At 35.6% G+C, this 22,751-nt stretch overlaps 1 protein-coding gene across 18 annotated transcripts in view; it reads right to left on the bottom strand.

Moving 5' to 3' along the window:
- Positions 1-22,751, bottom strand: part of Mef2c (myocyte enhancer factor 2C) — a 164,255-nt gene that overhangs the window by 140,662 nt on the left and 842 nt on the right. For 14 of the 18 annotated variants that reach the window (XM_076857050.2, XM_076857040.2, XM_076857039.2 and 11 more), the window contains exon 2: positions 6,923-7,019. The gene's annotated coding sequence lies outside the window, so the exon portion shown is untranslated. Of the gene's footprint in view, positions 1-2,313; positions 2,774-6,922; positions 7,020-22,751 lie in introns of those variants that run through there. The other 4 variants (XM_076857030.2, XM_076857029.2, XM_076857031.2 and 1 more) reach the window with 2 other exon arrangements.

Genomic DNA, 22,751 nt, shown 5'->3' with positions numbered 1-22,751 from the left:
AGGAATTAATCAGTGCAGTGGTTTATAAAAGAAATTCAAATACATAAATAATTTCTTAGAAAGATAGAGTTGTATTATGCAACTTATTGATTCAGTAAAGTGAGGGCCAAGAGAAAAAATTAATAGATACCTGAAAAACACAGAATATAATGCTTTTTCAGGATTCAATCTTGAATCATTAAAGAGTCCCTTTCTCTACTGGGCTAAATCATTACCCCCAAAATTTGCAAACTAAACCTGCTTACAAAGAATAGAAGCAAGGTGCAAAAAGTCCTTGTGATTTAAGTTTTATGTAGTTATTTAGTGTTAATGTGTTTCTATCCTAAAAAGTTAATGTTGTGATTTCACTTTAAAATATGACTAACTCAGGAAATATAGAAAACTAACTTATCATATGTTCATTTGTTTTAAAATCTATAATCAACAAAATTAGTGTTTTATAAAAGTTCCACCTTAATATTATCTTTCAATATATTCCTCATGCATAGCTTTCAGGATGTAAACAGCATAATTAATGAATGATGTATAATTCTTTAGAAAGAAGTCTGAAAAATATGACAAATATTCCAAAGCTGTATAAATTAAATTAATAAAAATAGATTTTTAGGAATTTTAGTAAAACTCCAGTAAAGATAACCACCAACTATTGTCTCTCTAACCTGACTGGAAACTAAATGTTAAACAAATGTTGTATTTAAAATGTGTTTTGATGAAAAGTTTTAGAATTGAGTTAGTAGGCTAATACATGTATTTTCCTACAAATACGGAAAAAAATACACTCATTGATTTAAAAGATTATTTTTGCCCCTCTTGAGATGGGATGTTAGATAGGGACATCTTATTTTACTTATCAAAACTGACATTATTTTAGAAATTATATTAGGTGTTTTAGTTTCAAATTAGAGATTGTTGATCTATTTAGAGCTAAAATTGGTATGTGATACAAGGTTAAATGGGGTTTACAGGTGGTCACATTTCCATGTCCTACCAAGTCTCTAGGCATTGGAGTTATTATAGTCCACATAAGCATCTTTACTCTGCAACCACAATTCCATTGCAAGGAGCCAGTGAAAAAAGCGTCTGGTCACTTTTTTTTTGGGGGGGGGGGTTGGCATAATGAGGTGACTGGAGTTTGTTCTATAGCAGTTAGAAAATACACGCAGTCAGTAAGCATTTCATAAGACAGATACTATTAGAGTTAGTATCATATTCACAATAGTAAAATGCACTTTGTGTCAAAGCAATTCTCCACTGAGGACTGGTTAAAGAACTGGCAGAAAGCCTAATTCTACTTATTATACTCTCAGCATTTACATATAAGGTATTTTATAAAAAAGACATCCATTCCTAAAATGTGAAGAAAAAAGGCTTTTTCCAAAGAACTGGACCTACAATAGACAGAAATGATTCAGATATAAAATTTCCTGTAAGAATTAACAGCCATGTTCTTGGTAGGAAATAATATTAACACTTAATCTAAATACTTGCATAATATGTAATAATATAGTAATGTGCCATGTCTATATAGGCTTCCTTTGTGCCCAACTTTATCACTGAGTTTAGTAACTTTCATCCAAAGTCCAGACAGAAGGCAACTGAAGTGACTTAACCTTGTTTGTTTTTAAATATCTATGTATTTGAATTTAATACATTTAAACGCAATGTAGATGCTGAAATCTAAACATAAATTTTGAAATGTGTAGACTACTTTGACCAGGGTATTACTTTTTGTCTACACCAATTAAGAAGCCCTCCACCAAGCCAGCACTTTAGTGAGGGAAGGAGATGCACAAAGGTAGACTCTGACAGTCAGACAGCCATGCTGAAGCTTAAACTAATCCCAAGAATTAGTGGCTCAGAAGCATAACCTAGGGCAAATCAGAGCCTTTGGGGGGACTCATGGGAACATCTTTCCACACTGAACTAACTGCTAAATCTTAAGGCATGTACTTCAAGGTCACAGAACATTCTGTGAAATATTAAAATCCTTCAGGCTCCACACTCTCCACCATATCAAACATGCTAATGACGTGAACAAACTTCATGAAACTTTAAACATATTGGTGTGACAGGAACGAGTCAGGAATGATTTCAATAACTGATGGCGAACGGATACGACTATCTAAAAAGTTACTTTTAGCAGCACACAAGGAAATCATGGAATCTAACGAAAAGAATACACAACCAGTCTCAACTTCAGCCTTCAAAAAAAGGCACAGGGATAGACCCCGAGCCATGGAATATATTGATGCCGAATTCAGAGACAATACCCAGGCTATTTCTATTTTTTCAAGAAATGTCAGAGGTACTTACATGAAGGAAGACCCGATCAGATTAGTCCTTGGGATATTTTCCTTTCTTAAGAGAGAGAGAAAGAGAGAGAAAATAACAATAATCTTTACTTCGTCCAGCCTTGAAGTGCTTCTCCACCTGATTCAAACATGCAGTCACGGCGACCCACACAGAACCTTCAAAGTCAATCCAATAGCAGCCCGAAGATGTCTGGGTGTACGCGTGTGCTCAAGTGTCTGTGACTGCGAGCAGAGAGAGCAGAGAGCTGGAGACGATGTGTGCGTGTGTGCGCGCGCGAAGGGAGCGCGCGTCGGGGGGAGGCACGCGCGGGGTCGCGCATTCGCGCGCGCCAAGGCCGCTCGGAAGAGGAGGAGGAGGAGGAGGAGGAGGAGGAGGAAGGCGGAGGAAGAGGAGGAGGAGGAGGAGGAGGAGAAAGTGGCTCTCCGCTGCCGGTCGGATTAAAAGTAACCGGACTCGACCAGAAAACTGCGTCCAGGAAGGAAGTGACAGAAGACGAATGGGAAAAGGAGAGCAGCTCACAGCCTTTGAAACATCGCGTAAAAAGGCGGGGGGGGGGGGGCGGGGGTGTCGAGGGAAATGGAAGGATACTGGGAGGGGAGGCGGGGGTGGCAGGGTAAACCGAGCACACAGGATTGGGGGTTCTTAGCCGCACGTCCGCTGAAAGTGCCGTTTTCTTTCCTTTTCACCCTTTATTTTATTTTGTTCTTGCCTTTGCTTCGCGCTGCCTTTTCCTCTCCCATTTCTCTCTCCCCCACGATCCCAAACCGTTGACTCTCTCCTCGCGAGCTGGAGAAATCATCAGTTTCACTCTTGCAAAAGGGGGGCGGGACTAGACCTCGGAGCATTTTAATAAAACAAACATACAGCAGCTCCCTCCTCACCCCTCCAGTCTCAACTAGATTGATAAATTACTCCACTACACTACTTTAATTATGTATATGGTATGCAGAATAAATCACTGAACATCAGTACCTCAATCAAGCACTTTTAAATGATAATTGCATCTTGGTGAATCAATCTTTCCATTCCTGACATTTTGCTAATTTTAGTTTTACGGTGGGGTAATGGCACATGCCATACGCAAACCTAATGACAATTCTTTATTGCACGAAATGAAGACAACACGGTGAGCGGCGGCTCCCTGCTTCTCTCCCGGAGCGGCTGCATAGGACGCTCGGAGAGAACCGAGTCTCCCGCTGCTGCGCGCTCACTCCCCAGGGACGCTGCGAGCCAGCCAGCAGGGAAGTCCTTCTAAAGTCGGGATCTTTCCTCTGACCAATAGGAGCGCGACCCTAATAGTTGTTCTTGTGACTTTTCCCCCCATTTAGATACGCGTTAGCTACTTCATTCTTCCACGGGTCCACGCGCTCCTCCTCTATTACTCACGCGTAAAAACCACAGTCTAGAATCTGCAGCACTCTATTCAGGCGTGCTTTTATGCATGCCCAGAATACGTGGTTTTCGGCCCTGAGAAGTGGAAGGGCTAAAAAGTGAACCGAAAGATTTCATGAAATAATTAAGGAATTACCAGTTTATAAAATCTCCACTTTATCGCGGGCTATGAACTTTCTAATCAGTTTGGAAATATTTACCGAGGCGGCAGCTTCCTCGGAGATTTTCCCCCTCTTCCCCCCACTCTTTCTTCCACACCTTACTGGACTTTATCCAGGTCATTAACATGTAAACCAAACCAACTTCCCAAATGCATTAGGCTACCCCGGACGATGGCTGATGACTTCACTTATCCTGAAGAGTTTCAGCAGCGCAGGAAGCAGAAATAGAGACTGATAAGGAAGAATATTTATGTTAAGGTTTAAGCATATTAAACATTTCCCTTACCAAAAATATAGGATAATAGTTAATGTTTAGGAAAAGCTACTAGAGATTTGGCGGCTCTCTGCCCTAGCCAATTACACCACACCCAAGAAAGCCAAAGATAAAATGTATCAACCGGTTTATAAATCATGAAAAGACAAGATTGGATGCCAGCAGAACTACAGATTATATAAAATGTTTAGAGCAATCTTTATTTTTTAATGTTGTGAAAGAAAAAGGGAAAATTCATAGGGGCCATAAAAACATTGACTATGCAAGAGTAGATAATAGTAGCATATTGAAATATCTAACTAATTAAAGATATTCCCTCACTGTAAAAAAATTCCTATCATCACTGTGTGTTTAGTCCAATGACTAGTTGCATCTCCTGTTAAGTTCCTCAGTATGCCTCCAGATGACTGTTTTAATGCATGAGGACAATGTGGTTCAAAAAGCCTTCTTCTTGATTGTAGGGGCTATTTGTTGTTATTAGCTTCTCTCAGAAGAGTGGGCTCAACATTTAGGCACCCTCCCAAGTCTTCACGTGAAAGGAGAAGACTGATTTTACAAGCAAGTACAACTAGATCTAAACAATCTTCAAGCTTCTGGTTCATTACCATTGTAACTATTAGTACAGCTAAGATGAATTCGTCGCTTTTATTACAAGAAAGCCTGGAAAACTGTCACAAAGCAAACTATCTGAAATAGTACCATATATTGCAGATTGCAATCTATAACATATTTTGCTTGCCTGTGTGACTTTCATATGGTGAGTGTGCTACTGCTATGAGTTCATTTTAATAATATGGCAAGGAGCATCTATGTCAGGTTTTCATTCAAGGTACAACTTGTAAAAAAATAAAAATAAAAAATTTCAAGGTACCTAGACATCTTGAATATATGGTGGTAAAATGAAATTATTTTTTCAAGTTTCACAAATGTCCTGACAAAAGAAACCATATGAGAATCATCAGAGTTTATTGCCATAATGCTTGAAATTAATGTCATGAATTGTGACAGCCTATTTTACATGAGCAAATAGACACAGCCAATACATGAATTTAAATCATGTTGTTTTTTATGGGTGATAGTGGATATTCCTGTTTACCACTGTACACTTCAGGTTAAGATCTATTTTTCTTTAAGAAGAAACTTTTATTTTACCTTTTCACATTTTAAAGAATTATTTAATAATGAACATTATAAAAAATCCGTAATTATCAATGATAGTACAGGCATTCAGAAATATTCACAACCCCACACTGTGGATAATTTGAAAATAATTTGGATCTGGAATGTATCACAGTTGGCCTTTTAAAATATAAGATTTTTCCCTCAGCAGTTTTAACTTCTTAATTATGTGTGACCTAAGTTAATATTAGCATTAGTTTCCTTCCCATAAGCCTTTATAGTTGAAGCAGAACAGAAGCAGTTACCTAGAAATGTACAATAGGCAGTCACCTGAGATTTAAAATTATTCATGAGTAATTCACAAAGTGGTTAATCCAGAGTGTGCTTTGTATTCTTTTAATACCTCTGGACATTATTTATTTTTTAGCAAAATCACCCTGATCCTTCTCACCTAATAGTATTTGGCTAGAATCAGAATGTTTTCTCATCTAGGGAGGAGCTCATCCTAGGTGTTACAGAGTCCTGGATTCTCCATTTAGTATAGGATTTGTGTTTTACTATTGGATGTGTCCTTTATAGGCTTCAGTTTGCTTATGTGTGAAATGAGTTCTCCCATCTCTTCCAGTTCTATGCTTTAAATAGAAACCAATTGGAAGCTAGGGGTCTATCCAGTTAAATAAAAGGTGACTTTCTTTTAAGAAAAAATGGTGTCTGGGATCAATGTATTAAATCAGCTCTTGTGTGTGTGTGTGTGTGTGTGTGTGTTGGGGTGCCTAATTACAAAATATTTCTTTCATTAAATAATTATCATTAAGTGCTTTCTTTTCTTTTTTTCTACCCGGTGCTGGAGATTGAACCAAAGGCCTCACACATGTTAGGTCAGCACTTTAAGTGTTTTATTTTAAATGTAAATATGCATTAACTTATTTTTCCCCAAAAGAATTATGTTTGGCCATATATTTAAAGTGCTAAAGAAGTTACAGGGAAGGAGCATGATCCTTGGGATTTTAACTTTAGGGAAAGCTCATATTCCAATTTCTGTTCAGCTACACAGTCTTACTCCACCCTCTTCTCTTCACTACTTCCCTACATTAAAGCAGCAGTCCACTAAAGCCCTGTGCACTGGGTCTGCCTGCTTTTAAGCCTGGCCCACGCTGGGTGTAGCTCTTGAAGTGAGCTTTAAAAAATTATTTTAAAGTGAGCTGGGGCGGTTGCCACAGCAACCCACCCTGAGATGAAGAAAGGCTATAGATTAATCTACCCTTCAAGATTATTCAACTGTATAGTATTTGTTCTTCAGCCCGAATACTTTCAACACAAACATAATTGAACATGGAAGTTCAGAAAATTCTAAAAACAGTAAGATACAAATTTCATAGCATTAAACATTTTAATCTTTTTTTTTTTTTTTTTTTTTTACAGCTACAGTATAGAAATATACATGTCTTCCCATTAAATGAACTAATTGGAAGAGATACCTAGAAGGTAGACCCTGAAAAGTGATGTGAGCAAAACAACCTGATATTGCTTATAACATAAAGTATTTAATGGTTATCTAACTCTTTAACACTATTATACAGTTCTATGCTATAAATACCTAAGGTCAAAGAGTTTTACCTTTGATAACTTTGTGGTACATGATAAAAGAAATGTAAGCACTCACCACATACACTTCTTTACTGTGACGGTCATTTGCCTTCCATTCTTTACTTCATCTCTTCATAGAAGTTACTTCACAGTTTGCAGCTCTTCTTTGGCACCTTAAAATATGTAAGTACAAAAATACACATACTTATTATTTTAAAATTTAACATGAAAGTAGATTTATTTCTAAAACTTCAAATCCAAAGTAATAATTCTGATTTTAAGCCAAACCAATGTATATGGGAAATAAAATAATTAAAATAACCAATTGTGATAATACTTATAATCAAATTTACTAGGTGCAGCTTTATCCCAAGCAGACTATATAGCATATGGACTGTTTGTGGTTGAGAATCTGCAATATACAAAGGATTTGCTATTTCAAGGAAAGACTTATTTTTTTCCTGTATTTCATATCTAATCATCTTTATTTTCTTATCTTTAATTTTATATCTGATGAAGAATTACTTGTAAAAAATGTGATCCTTGGGATTTTAACTTTATCCATCATTTTCAAGCTGTTATTTGTCAAATTGGGAAATGTTTGCAAAGCAACTTAAGTTGCAGAAAAGGCTCATTTTATGTATTGCCTAAAGGCCAATTTAAGATACTTTGGAATTAATGCTGTGGATTCAGGACCATTTATAAATTCTATTGCTAATAATACCTTATCCTTCCAAGCAGTGTTTAACAGTACTAAACACAAACAGATACTCTAGTATTCTAATCTCGTTTTAGACTAGCTGTCCAAGACTTTGAGTACACAAGTGAATCTTTCTTTTCCTTCAGACTGGGTCTAGTCCCAGAAAGAAAACTAACCTGGAGACATATTAGACTAAAATGGTCAGTATTCATTTTCCATTTGATTAGCAGGAAGACTTTTCATAGTGAAGAGACATTTATAAATCCTTTTTATTTGGGTTGACATCCATGAGTTATAGTTTTATTAAGTTGCTTCGGAGTTACGGAGAAACGAATCATTTTGGCCAATTTTGTTTTATGGGTTATGTTAGTTTTATCTTTTATTAAAGTACAGGCCCACAGTTAGTCTAAACTTGATCTTGGTCTAACGTTACCTGGCCAATTCCCTTTCTCCCAGCTGCTTGGTTTTACAGTCTATTATTAAGTGAGGATCCTGACACATATCTCCCAAGGCTTTTCCACCTCCCAGAAATGCAATCTTCATGAAATAATATCTGAAAGATACTCTGAGGCTTTTTAAAATGCCACTACAAATTATGACATATTTCTTTCTTTTCCTGCTTCAGTATGTCCAAATAAGGCTTGATCATGAATTTGCTTGCGAGAGTGTAGCTGATTCAAAGGCATCCACACGCATAGCTAAATGGGGCTTTACCTTTACCTACAAAATTGTTAAATGTTTATTTGAACACTGAAATATGCAAATTCTTGAAATATCACAGAACCTTAAATTCAAGGAATAGATTTTTACACATTACTTTTTTAACCTTTTCTTCTAGATACCTTACTATGTCTGTGCCCTTTCAAATTCAAATATCTTTACCCAGGGTTGGGGTGGAAGTGTAGGGTTAAAAATCTCATCCAGCATTTTGGAACCCACTTCTTTGTTTGGAAAGCAGAGAGCTGGGATTCAGTCCGCACGGCCCCTTAAAGACCCAGACAGGGATGCCTCTTAGCAGCTCACTCCACTGAGTTATTGATAGCAGGCAGCAAGAATCCCTCGGGTTAATTTGTGTGGAAAGTGAACCCGCGCTGGCTGGGCGTTCCAGAGAGGCGCAACAGCCACAACACCGCCCAATTATTAGGGCCCTCCCCTCCAACGCCGCTTTCCCCACCTATATACTCTTTTCTCTGCCGGTCTCTACTTTCCCCTACCCACTTTTCTCCTGGTGCAAGGAGCTGGTGGGGGGGGGGGGGTCTTTTCCTGGCGTGTTTCTGGAGTTCCTAGGCTGCTTGCAGGGGGCGAGTGCGCCACGTGCGTGCGCCACTGGCAAGAAGGAGGCGCGCTCTGGCCCTCCTGCAGACCTGCTGGGCTTGGACGCGCGCAGAGGAGACTGCCACGCTGTCTCGGTGTGGGGGCTGGAAGAGGTGTGCAGACTTGGCATTTGGTTAGAAGGGGGATGTCACGGCTTGGGGAAAAACGACCCGGTGGCTTGTTGGTACCGGTGGCACGTGGTGGGCTCTAGGGAATGAAGGAGGGCGCAACGGCAGTGGGTGGGCTTTGGAAACAGGAGGTGGCAGTGCTGGAGCAGTTGTCCTACTTGTCTGGTTTTGGGATCTTAAGAATATTTTCCATATATTGGCGAAAGACTATCCCAAAGAGCTGGAGATGAGCTCTTAGCGACTACGTAAAAAATGAACCCACCCACGCACAGTGCACAAAGCTAGCACGCAGTTCGCATCCAGCTGCTCCAAGCATTTTGGAAGCCTGGGAGAGTAAGAATGCCTCAGGCAGGTTTAGATCCTGCCCTGTCCTTCACCAGCCATCCTAGGTTTTTTGCGTGCCCAAGCAATAGGAAAGGACAGAGACCCAGAACTGAATTCTAAAGCCTAAGCACTTAGCATCCACAGAATTTTAAAAACTAAAGGCCAAACGCTAGCTCCAATAGTTAAGCTGTGGATGGATATGTACAATTCGTTGCTATAGAAAGGCCACCAAGTAGAAGGAAAACTGGGATACTAGGGACAATACAGGACAAATGAAACCAAAAAGCAAAACAAAACTTCATTTCACTGTTATACCACCTTTGTTTGTTAGCACGCAGAAGCAGTTCATGGATGCCTTGCAAATTGCCATCACAAAACGCAGATGTATATGATCTTTGCTTTATTTGGGGCATTGTACAAAGGGCAGGAAAGGTGGACAGATCCACCTTTGGATGCTCCAAAAGTGTGGGAAAGTATATGGCTGAATATATCAGAAGCACAAAAATGTTTCTTAGCCTGTTCCTGAAACCATATGATAACTGCTAGCTACATGTGATTATTTAAGTTAATTAAGATTAAAGTAAAAAGTTAGTTCCCGAGTTACACCACCCACATTTCAAATGCTCTGTAGGCACATGTGGCTAGGGGCTATCTTATAGAAGGAGATGTTGAATCTACTGGAGAGTGATGTTGTAGAGTTAAGGTGAATGTCTCTTAGATAAAGAAGTTGCTTTATGATCATTACCAGTGAAAATTTAGGGCATTTTTCATTTCTTTAACATGAAAAGTTTTTCTTTTTTTTTTTTGTTACTGGGTATTGAACCCAGGGCACTTTATCACAGAGTCACTTCCCAGATCATTTTATTTTTCTTTTGAGAGAGGTTGCTTAGAGCCTAGCCAAAAGTTGCTCAGATTGTCTTCAAACTTTCCATCCTCCTGTTGCACTGCTGGGATTACAGACCTGTGCCACCATAAAAATTTTCATGACCACATGAAAAGTTTTAAAGTTAGAATTTCATTATTTTTCTGCTGGGAAGATTTTGGGGAACACTTCAGCACCTCACACAAGACTTAGAAAAGTTAAGTGATAAACTCAAAGTCATGCAATAAATTTGAAAAGATTAGATCCCCTGATAGGGCCCAGTACACTCTGTGCCAGACCAGGGCACCTTGTCTGGTTGGCTAGGCAAATTAACTGTGGAAAAGTGAACTGAGAGAAGATGTTAGGCAGGAGTACTCTCTTAAAAGAGAAAATACTGCTAAGCATTTATCCATGAAGAAAGTCTGTTTAATAAAGAATAAGGTGAACAGAAAACATTGTCTCTCAAACTTAAAATGTATTATTGGTTTCACCATAGATTCATATAATGTCTTTTCTAAGAGAGTGATTGGGATAACTGTGCTTACTTTAACTTTGAAAATTATGAGGAAATGGGATTATTCCTTTAAAATAAATGCCAAAAAACAGTTACAAAGACAGAGAGGAAGTGTGTTGCCTGAGATGAGAATTGTTAGCAAGGCATAATCTTCCTCAAGTTTGGTTAAAGATATCATCAGACACATTGATTATCCTCAGATAAATTGGTTATGATATAATTAGGGTGGAATTTGAGCAGAATATGTTAACATGATCAAAATTTAATCACCAATTATACTATTTGAAACATAAAGCAACAGACTACATCAAAAAATTTAGACAAAGTATAAACTTTTTAACTTTTTAATATATATATTAAATTATATATATATAGTCTTTCTCTCTCTCTCTCTCTCTCTCTCTCTATATATATATATATATATATATATATATATAGTCTTTCTCTATAATTTTTTTTTTTTCTCTTTTTTGAGGCAGGGTATCTCTAAATTGCCTAGGCTATCCTGGAACTCATATCCTCCAGTTTCAGCCTCCTAAATTATTAGGATTATAGGCAAGCTTCCCTACTCCCAGCTTTCCTCTGTATTTCTTAATGTTACTTGGGGATGGAATGTTGATATTAATTGTTTTCTTTCATTGTAATTAACTTTTAATTTAACCCTTAATGAAGGATTACTACATGTTCAGATAGGAGCATTCATGAATGATAATCATTTAAAAATAATAGCAAATATTTTTAAACTTGGATTTCTCTTGAACATATCCATATTTGTAATCATCTATTTCTGTTATTGATTTATCACTCGCACAAGACTAGTGGTGGAAAGGTTTATAGTCCATACTACTTGAAATTCAGTGCCCTAAGAGAAAATATTTTAGTTCTCCAAATGCTTGCAGATGAGATAGAAGTCCTCAACCTCTTCATAGCTGAAAACCAAAAATACTGATGGAACTAGGAAGACCATGTATGGCCAAAAGCCAGTTGACTCTATCACAGGTAACAGTGGAATTATGCACCAGTTTTTTTTTAAATCTCTGTGTGTTTCAGTTTCTTCATCCATAATATGTGGAATATAATGAGAAACCCTCAAAACCTAGCATGAGAATTAAATGAACTATTCAACAGAAAGCACAGGGCCTGGAACCTGACAAGTTGCAATGGAAGTTACTCATTCTTATTCCTATGCAATAAGTTCCACCTCTATCCCATCAGGTTTCATGTGTACCCATACTGTGCTGCAGAAAAAGGAAAAAAGTAGGTCATCAGAGAGATGGCAATTCCCCTTTTCTGGCATGGCTTTCTTTCAGGCTTCCTTTTTTTTTTTTTTTTTTTTTAAGGATGCTTCCTTATACTTGTTAGCTGGTTGGTTGCTGAAGAGGCACTGGAAACTCCAAGTCCATCCTCTTTTCACCCCAGTTGACCTTTGGAATGTTGTTGTCGGCCAAGAAGACATTGATATCTTTAGTCTCCATTAGCTTGAATTCTTCAGGGCAGAGTCTGCTCAGATTGTCTCCTGATGTCATTCCAAATGTCTGAAGGCCATGTATGGCAACTGGGCTGGGCACAGGACTGCTGGGAAGTGGGGAGCCCATGGAATGCCTGATGGAGCATTCTGTTCAAAAGGGACCTAGAAATTGTTCTGTGAAGATCATTCATCAACATTACAGCTATGTCTAGGGGATGGTACCACTTCTTAAAAAAAAGAAGCTATAGTCATTTTGCATTTTTTTGGTTTTTCCAAAGTCCCCTTAGAGTGCTTATAATTCTTATTGATTTAATGATAAACACAGATAATTTTTTATTATCTGTGTTCATCCTAACATTCCTTAGAATAAATACCAAGTTAAGACAAAGCATGCAGAAAGTAGGGAATAAGGCCACCACATGCAAAATATACCTCATTTTCTCTTTCTAGGTAATTTTTCAAATGACTGTATTCTACTTAAATAAGAACATCACATTATTTTTAAAATATATTATTTATAACCCCCCCATTTCTTTTTTTTTTTTTTTTTTTTGGTACCACAGATTGGGCATAGGAGCACTTCACCTCTGAGACACATACCCAGTCCTTTTTATATTTTAGTTAGAGACTGGGTCTTGCTAAATTGCTTAGGGCCTTGCTAAGTTGCTAAAGCAACTCATGTTCCTCTTGCCTCAGCCTCCCAAGCCACTTGGATTACAGGATTAAAGGCACCACTATGCCCAGCTATATAACCTAAATTTTTTAGCTAAGCAAAAGGTTTTATTTTTTCAAGAAAGCAATATCATGTATATATGTATAAGTTTCTAAGACACCATAGTTTTATATAAACTTAAAAATAAAATGCTACATAATTATACACATATTCTAATTTGTTTGGAAGAGAAATATTTTTTATTGTTTGGGATGGAGTCTCTACAACCTTTTGGAATGTAGTGAGAGTTAATAGTCAATGATTGATCTTGCACAGTGGCACACATCTGTAATCCCATCAACTGGAGGCTGAGATAGGAGAATCACCAGACTCTGTCTTAAAATTAAATTTAAAAAATGGTTGGGGATTTAGCTCACTGGTGGAACAAAATATTGGTGATTAAAGCCAGCATATTCAATGAATCAAAGAGAGGCTTGATTTTCTATTAAACTATTATTATTTGTTTATGTATTTGCACTGTATTTGTAGTTGAATCTTTAACATCAATATTCATACTTATAATACTATTTGAAATACACATGCAAAAATAATACTATTTTATTAGAGTGTTGGTTGAAAAAATAAGTTCAAAATGCCTAACATTTAATGGCTATTTGTCAGACTCAATATTATCACTTCTATTAGCTTTCTTTTTATCCATACAATAACCCATAGACAGATTCTACTATTATCACCATTCTACAGATTTTAAAACTAAAGCTTAGAGGGTGTTGGGGGTATAGCTCAGTTGGTAGAGTGCTGCCTCACATGCACAAGGCCCTGGGTTCAATCCCCAGAACTACAAACAAACAAACAAAAAACCTACAACTAAAGCTTAGAGAGGTGACCTTACTTGCTCAGGGCCACATAGCGTCATAAATGCCAAACAAAGGACACAAAACCATATTTGTTTATTTCTAGCCCTTTGTCCTTAGCTACTGTCCTTAGCTACAATGCAACACTGTTTCGTGACACTCATAACCTGTGCTTGAGGAGAGCAGAAGTGGTATGATTTATGTCTCCCGCCCTCCCCAAACTGAAAAGGTTTCAGAGATACATGCCCATTTACATGTCACCCTCTTCATTGTGCATACTTTAAAAGGCTAGTTATTTTTTTCAATGATGCCTTTGCTCAAGTCTGTTTAGAAATCTCCCTGAGGAATTTGCTACACAATCTTAAAAGTGGTCTGATTGTTGGCAAATCTTTATGGTTAAAGATGAATTTGTTGCCAAAAATAGATCCAAACCAAGTGTAGAGAATAGGATGGAAACTAATATTTGAATATAAAGCATCAGATTATTTGATATTTGGCTCACAAACTGAAATTAACTACAAATATACAAGGAATTTAAAGGTTATTCCTGTTAGGATTAAATAGCCTTTAAGGAAAGAGTTTTGATGAGTAGCACTCATAAAAATCTGATAATTTTTTTAATGTTGGAGTCACTAATTAAAAGTTTTGTATCATGCAAGAACAGCATGGGAAATGTTCTTTTAAAAGAATGTAAAACAGGCAGAAAATGGTAAATCACAGAACTTGGATTAGAATCCAGGCTCAAAAACTTAATAACCATTTCCCCTTAATTTTCTAAATGTCCTTTTTGTAAAATGGGGAGGTGACAGGACCTACCAAAGATGATCATTTTGCTGAGAGAAGGACATGACATTGTACTTCTGTAGCCACTTAGTGCCTGGCCTGTAGAAAATGCTCAATAAATGATCACTGTACTTTATTTCTCTCTCAAGGACTATCTCATATTCCTGAAAAAGATATTACTGTAATTGTGATCCAATGATATATTGGAAGTTATTTTCTTCTCTTCCAGGTTTTATGCTGCAAAGAAGTTTTATTTCATGCTAGAGTATTTGATATTTAAAATAAAGATAACAATTTATGATAGTATATTGATGAGATCAATATATGTTACACCAAGGAGCCTTAAATTAGGGGCTGCTCATTTATATTATCCTTGTCAGTGGTTCCATATAATATTGTTTTTCAGGGAGACTTGTTTTTGTGTTCACATTGAAAAATTTTATTAGACTTATGAAAGTAATGATATATCCATTTGCCTAGAATAAGGTTCCAAGATTTTATTTTTTAGTTACCTCAGACATCTTCTAAATTGCTTATTGATTGCCTAATTTGGCACATAAATTTAAGGAATCTGAGCATAAATGCGTAGAATTAGTGGCTTCCTGTTAAATCTAAGTTTCTGACTCCTTTGGAATCAATGACCCCATCTATGTGGTATAGGCAGAACTGTGGAGTTGCCAAGGTCTGTCTTTGAGGCCCTTCCTTCATTCACCTTCAACATGCCCTTCTTTCACTTTGGCATGTTCCACTTACCCAGCAGCAGTTTTTATAATCAATAATAGCTGCTTCATGAGTGCCTCTATTTCCTCTCGGCCTTCCACTGATGTGACTTACAACATCCTTTCATTCCTCAGCAGCCCCCTTAGGCCCCAGAATTCTCTTGGATTATGTTCTATCAGAAGAGCCTGCTGCTCCAGCTGTCTGATCCATGACACGATATCAATGTTGTTACTCCTTTAAGTGAAGCTTTCTTTAAAACTTTTCTGAAAAAGAGTTCATAATCCAAAGGAGTTCCAAGGGTTCACAAATCCACTGCTGTGTTGATTAAGAGGTGCTTTAGGGAGGACTTTCAGCATGTCTCAGGCCCCTCTCACCGCCAGCCACATAATTGTCCACACAGAGGCAAGCACTGGATGCAAGTGCATAGGAAGCCTAATTCATGTATGAGGAAGAAATGTATTGTTTTTGAAAATACTGGGTTTGGAGGATTAACTTGATTAGCAGAGATCATTATGCTACTTGAAGATTATATTGTTACATTTTTTCAAATATTGTACATTTCAGGTCCTATTTCTCTGGTCTCTTCTTCTGATAACTTTTTTGCATATGGGTTTCACAGCTGGTCACACGTCTCTTGTGCCATAGCTACTGTTTGTCACTCAGACTTATTGTATGTGCACTCCCTTCTGCCCCTAAAAAGCCACCAGAGGTGTAATTAGTGATTGTTTCTCCAGAAATGCCTCGAAGTGGCATAAAAACCCAGTTTGGAGAATTTGTGCTACTTCTTAGATGAAAGGAAGAAGGTTGGGGAAAGATTTAAGGTCAGAAGGCAAATATTGTTTTGTCCTTTATTTCCTGCATGAAATCACAAATAAAACATCTTCCTCTCTGCAAAGATAAGGCACTTAACAAATATTACCCAATATTGTATGGCCTTAAACTTGTAAATTTAGTGCATTCATATAAAATGGAATGCATGTTGTATTAAACATAATCTTTCTGAAGAGATTCAGAAGTAAAGAAATAACAATTCTAAACATGTTTTGTTGTGGTGGTGTTTTTTGTTTTTTGTTTTTTGTTTTTACAAGGGATTGATACCAGGGTCACTTAAATACAGAACCTCATTGCCAGTCCTTTTTAAAATTTTTTATTTCGCAATTTTGAGACAGGGTCTCTCTAATTTGCTTAGACCCCCACTAAATTGCTGAGGTTGTATTTGAACTTGCAATCCTCGTGCCTCAGCCTCCTGAGCCATTGGGATTACAGGTGTGCACCACTGTGGCTGTGGCTGGCTAAATAAAAAATTTCGAACACTACTTAAGAAACATTTTGCAACTTTCTTATCTCTTGACTCCTTTACCAATGACTAAACAGCTAACTAATAGTTTTCTTTCCATCTTTTCCATTCTCCCTCCCTCCCTTGATTCCTTTATCTTTTTTACTTCAACTCTTTTCAGTTGTGAATTCTTTATCAGTTGTATGCTCCACAAAGGAACACACACACACACACACACACACACACACACACACATATGCAAGACTAGTATTAACAATTAACCAGGGCTGGGGTTGTAGCTCAGTGGTAAAGCATGTGCCTAGTGTGTGTGAGGCACTGGGTTGGATTCTCAGCACCACATATAAATAAATACCCGCTCACCACTAAAAGAATATTTAAAAAAAAAAAAAAACCAATTAACCACATTTAGGTTTTTTCTTTCCTTTGTGAAGTTACATTTTCTGTCTTAGAACCATAAGATAATATATTTGTAATATTTTTCTATTTATTGGAATTACCTCAAAATAAAATACCACTATCAAAGGAGATTATTTTAAAAATAATTGATGATTTATGCTATAGATAGTGTGTCCACAGAAGAAATTCAGTGGTCAGTTTTGTTATTAATCACTATAATTATCTGATTACAATAGTGGTTAACTCACAATGAATAAGGCCATGCTTGTGCTGCTTATCTAGTATTTGTGAAACATTCATGTTCATTCATCTACACATTCTCAACTCATCCTTACAGAGTTGTGAGATTTTAATCTATGTAGCCTATGGCCATAAAATAACTAACCTACAGGAGAATAAAAGCTGTGGTTTCCCTCATATTATCACTAGGCTATAAACTCTTAAACCTTCCAGATCAGTGACGACTAAGTATTCTAAAACTTGGTGAATATGCATGCATGTGCGCTTTTTATAATAAGCACTGTTTGTGCTTTTTTTGAAAATGACTTTGCTGGAGAGTCAGATCCAGCCATTCTATTATATTTTAAGATACATTTTTTTAGTGCTTAAACTCACAATAGTACTTGAGAATGATTTTTGGCACTATACTACTATTGGGTGATACTTATCATTTGCTAATCCAAATAAAATAATTAAAATGAGTAAACTACTTAAGCATGGTAGTAATTAATTACACCAGAAAATAAATAAAAACAGCTAACATTTATAATTGAATCTATATGTTCCCTTTTGTTCTCTCAGGACCTGGGATCACTAAGTGCTATTTTCTTGCTACCGGAGAGTGTGAGAATTGACACTGAATAGAAATGGTTCTGGCGAGGAACTTAGCAGACCTATGCAGAGAACAGTTTTTCAACCTCAAAATCAGCAAGGGTTCATGTCAAATGCATATTTCTGGATGCATCTCACACCTGTTGAGCCCCAGTCTGAGGAATCTACATTTGAACAGGCTCCCCCTGTGTTTTTCACATGTTTTGTTGTATGCCATTGTGTTATGGTAAGAGAAAGTGTAAGATCTACAATGTCTTCCAATGCAATTCCTTTGGTTCTCTGTTATTCACTTTCATTCTCTCAACTAATCTTAATAAAGTTTTATGGAAACTCTACATTCATGAATACGTTTCAGTATAGTAAGAACAAGAGTGAAAACTGATATGACTCTTTCCATTGCCTGCTTTGGTTCAGATTGTGAACAAGTTTAAAAAAAAAAAGGCATGTCACATATATTATGCCTGTTGGAAACTGCTTAATTAGAAAAATGATTAAGCAAATTTTCTCAAATTTTGGTATAGTTCTTCATTTTTATTTCTCTGAGTGATGGTCCTTTTTTTTTTTTTTTTTGGATGGAATCTGTTCTTTAGATCTGGTATTTCAGAAAAACATGTAAAGTGGACTTCCAATCAGGATATCTCCTGCTGGTGTCAGCTAACCCAAAAACACATGCATGCTTTAGTGACAGCCAGCTGCTCCTGAACCTAGACTCCCTGCAAAGGGGACAGCACTGTTCACAATCACTTTGGTAGTGTGGCCTTACAATAAAGAGACTTTCAATCAATACAAATGTTCCGTATGACCTTGGTAATTACCTAATTTGCTGAGCAATCACAAGGGCCTTCATAACATTACCCTAGCAGACAATTGACTAATCCATATTCCCAGCTGTGTGATAGTAGAATTTTGGGGGTGAAATCTTTATATTACTAGGGTATCCAAATGGGAAAAAAATATGGCCTGTTGTTCTGTGGAGTTCTTCAGTGATTTTGTTTTACCCACTGACTTCATAGGCTATACTTTTATTTGCTTCAGTTATTTGGAATGCTGGCTTGATGGGCTACTTGTAGCAATATGGAGAGGAGGGGACATGCCATTACATATAGGAACCCACCAATAATGGTCCAGACTCCTTTTGGGACCTACTCACATGAAGCAGAGAAATTACTTTCTATTGGATAGCTAAAATTTCCTTTCCCATGGTTCTTTTATTACTAAGCAAAAAGTCCCATCCATTTGGTTGCCACATAAAGGTTAAGTGACTTGTTTTCAGTCACAAAATTACTTAGCAGTGAAACAGAGACTAAGACGCAAATGTTCCTATTTCTGCTCTGATGCTTTTGGGCGGCATTCTTCAGCTCTAAAGAGAAAACACTTAAAATCCTTCAAAAGCAGGCAAGGGGCAAGTCACTACTTTCACTAAAACTCCTTCAAGATAAACTTACTTGAAATTCTCGTGATTTTGCATGTTTTGCCTTGACACCCTGTCTTTCACAATAGTTAGAAGTGGGTATTATTTACTGATTATTTTGCTCGTAATTGTTTGCATAATCATACAACATCTCATATTGTTAAATGGTTTGCTGGTTGATGCCTAATGTTGATTGAAATAGATCTAATGGAATAAGCAAATACATTTTTAAAGTTAGTTATATCATTTAGTTGTTAAATGGTGTTATTAGTCATAAAATTGTTGATTATTTTTGATCAATTCCTTGCAAGGAAACTTCAATTTCCTCTCATATTGTATAGCATTATTTTAAATCCTCCCTCCCCTTTTTTTCTTATTAATTTGTACTTCTCACTGGAAAATGCTGCTCCAAAGCCCAGGGATAAGATAAATTCTTTTAAATTCAGAATATGATGGATTTTATTTGAAGAATTTCTTCTCTAAAGGGCCAGAAAACAATGAAATACACTCTTGTATATTAATATTTTATAACCGTGAGTAAACCAGTACAGAATTATCAACAATTTTATAAATACAAAAAAGAATTTAATATAATTAGTAATTATTTGGACAAATATCAGATACTTTATAAATAGAGGATTATTGAATGGTAGGGTTTCTAAGTTTTTTAGGACACCTTACTGATGAAGGCTCTGGTATCTCATAAGATTTGGTAATTAATGGGTACACTCACACACACACACACACAAACACACACATACACACACAGATACTAAGCTAGTTGGTTAAGTCAGTTATATGAACTGTTTAAGATATCCTGTACGTGAATACTGTAGATATGCTTGTGTGTTAGTTTATTTAGTATTTTAAATTATTCCTTGATTTTTCAAGAAAAATTTCAACTTGAGCATTTGATTTCTACTTTCATCATTTAAACATATATATTGCTATTGATTATTTTTATTTCTGTTATTTCATATACCTTAAATATGTTCAGGTTTAAATCTATTTAAATGGTAAAGAGAATATAAAGGAGTTTGTAGCACAGATGTTTTATGTGCTTATGTTTTTATATTTTATAACTATATTTTAATGTTCTCTGACAAAGTGTATATTTCTCTAATAAGGTATTGACTAGTAACTGAAAAATGTTCTTGAAAGGAATGTAATATGTTTGTGTCCAAACTTGTAGTTTGAGTGTCCAAATTCTTAAGTCAAATGAAAGAAATATCACTGAATATGAAGTTGGGGGACAGGCCCTAGTGTGCATCTAAATACCCCTATCAGAGATTTTGGGTTAATTTCACTTTCTTTAAAATGAGAAGTTAAAACTTTAGAACTTCCTTCTCATGACTCCTAAAGATTTTATAAATTCAAAAGAAAATATAATTCAAAGATATGTGTGGGTATCATTATATGCATGCCTAGTATTTCATGGACACAGACATGATGCACCCTCTGAAAATTCCTTTAAGGAAATGAACTTTTCGTAAATGTGATATACATATGGACAAAGAGAGAAATGGGATAACTGAGAAAAGGAAGGTAAAATGAGTTAATGACAAAGGAAGACTGGTAGGCAGTAGAAATTATTTCCCTTTTATTTCTTTTAGTCTATAGTCTAATTATTCTTATTTGAAAACTTACTGGCACCAGGTATTATCAACGGGGATGAGTAATATGTAATTTTTATCTTTACTGGGTTACATTTGGCCCACAGACAGTTGACAGCTGTCAGTCAGGTGTCTGGTCAATGAGGATATACATATAAAGTTGCCAAAACATTTTTGTTTCTTTAAATAATTACGAGTAAACTACTTTAACTGGAAGCTCCATTGTACTAAAATTAAATAGATATTTGCAACATAATTTATGAAATTAATTGCTGGAAGAATCTGGATTTTCCATATGAATACATAAAATAAACAAAACAGTTTTATATGGTGTTTTTTGAGGCAAGAGAATGATTGCTTTGCCCCCACTGCAAATAAAGTATATTGAAGATGTGGATATGTATTGCAAATAATGTTTAAGATACATACATTTTAAAATTCAAGTTTTATGGCAGGTAGGAATCACCATCATTTTAAGTAGAAATTTCTTACTAAAAATTATTAAAGGAAACTATTTTGATATATTGAGGGATTTGGCATGAGTATTTTTGTAACACAATGTCAAAGATTTATTAGAAAGGACAAACTCATGTTGAACAAAGATTTATGATTTCTCATAATTAAAAGAAAAAAATTATGGGATTTTAGACTGAGTCCACAACTGAAGACACAATTAAAATGTGAATTTTAATTATTTTGGATATTTGAACTATATCTAACTAACATTGTTTCCAATAGGTTCTATTGCCCTAAAGTAATTGACAGAGTCATAAACAATAGTTTGATAGAAGCTTTTGTATTGTTTATCCTTGGTGATAATGACAAACAATGTGATAATTATAGTCAATATTAATGCACATGAAAACTTAACAAATATAATTTTGAAGTTGACCTAAGAATGTAAGTTGTTCAGTTTTTCAGTAATTAGTTATCATCTCTTAAAAAAAAAAAAGTGTTCTGATTCATTTGGAAAGTAGTATCTAACACACTAGAAAAAATGAAATACATACTCACTCTTTAAGAGACTAAAGAGGTTAGATAGAAACATTCAGTGACTATGGCTACTCAAGTATCCAAGTAAATATAATGAAACATGACAAAATATTACATGAAAATAACAGTTTGAAACACTATATATGTATACTTTAAAATAAAATATCTTAATTATTCAAAGTTTGTTTTACATGTAATAATTTATAATAAAAAGAAAATTTGGGTCTTAATTTTAAAAATATGAGTTCATTAAAGTGTTTGTAGATAAGACTATATTTTTAAAATATTGAATTATTGGCAGGTGAACTATTGCTGATTACTTTTAAATCACAAATATTTCATGATTTTAAAAAACAATTAAGCCACTTTAAAAGAGTATGATATTAATAAATTGTTGTCATATCTAAGTCATTGATTTAGTTTTGTTTTAGATACAATAGTCATTAACAAAAGTCAGATCTTATTTTTTTCCTACTATACAAATAATGTATTAAGCATGTAGATTGGAAATTATTTATGGGATCATCAGAATAAAACAATTGTCTCATAGTCTTAGTAATTTATATTGGTAGGAGCCTTTTTCTTCTTAAGTACTAATTCTACCCCCCACAGCCCAGAAAATTGATTTTATGCATAATAATTTATAGCATTCTTGATCAATGTATGCTGTTATGTCTTTTACATTCATTAGCCCATGTTGCTTACGAATATGGAATTTAGTTATTAAAATGGTTTCATATGTTTACTATGTATAGTCTCTAGCTTTGAGCTGCTTACTTGCTTAAATAAATGTTTTCAATTTGCTATAATACAACAATTTGTAGAGAAATGCTGTGAAGCATAGTTAAAAGAATGAGTCCTTGAAATAGAATCACTTTTTAAAAATATGTCCTAACATGTGGTCTCATTTTTCCATTAATTAAAATCCTATTCTGAAAAAAATTTTTTTTTTGCCTAAACTTTTGAATTCACAAAACAAAAATACCAAATATATAAATGTACTAATTTTGGATATCAATGACGT

The sequence above is a fragment of the Callospermophilus lateralis genome, chromosome 5 (assembly GCF_048772815.1).
Source record: "Callospermophilus lateralis isolate mCalLat2 chromosome 5, mCalLat2.hap1, whole genome shotgun sequence".
Classification (NCBI taxonomy): domain Eukaryota; kingdom Metazoa; phylum Chordata; class Mammalia; order Rodentia; family Sciuridae; genus Callospermophilus; species Callospermophilus lateralis.
Note: the sequence above shows the minus strand (reverse complement) of the source record. Positions and strands in the feature narration are given on the sequence as shown.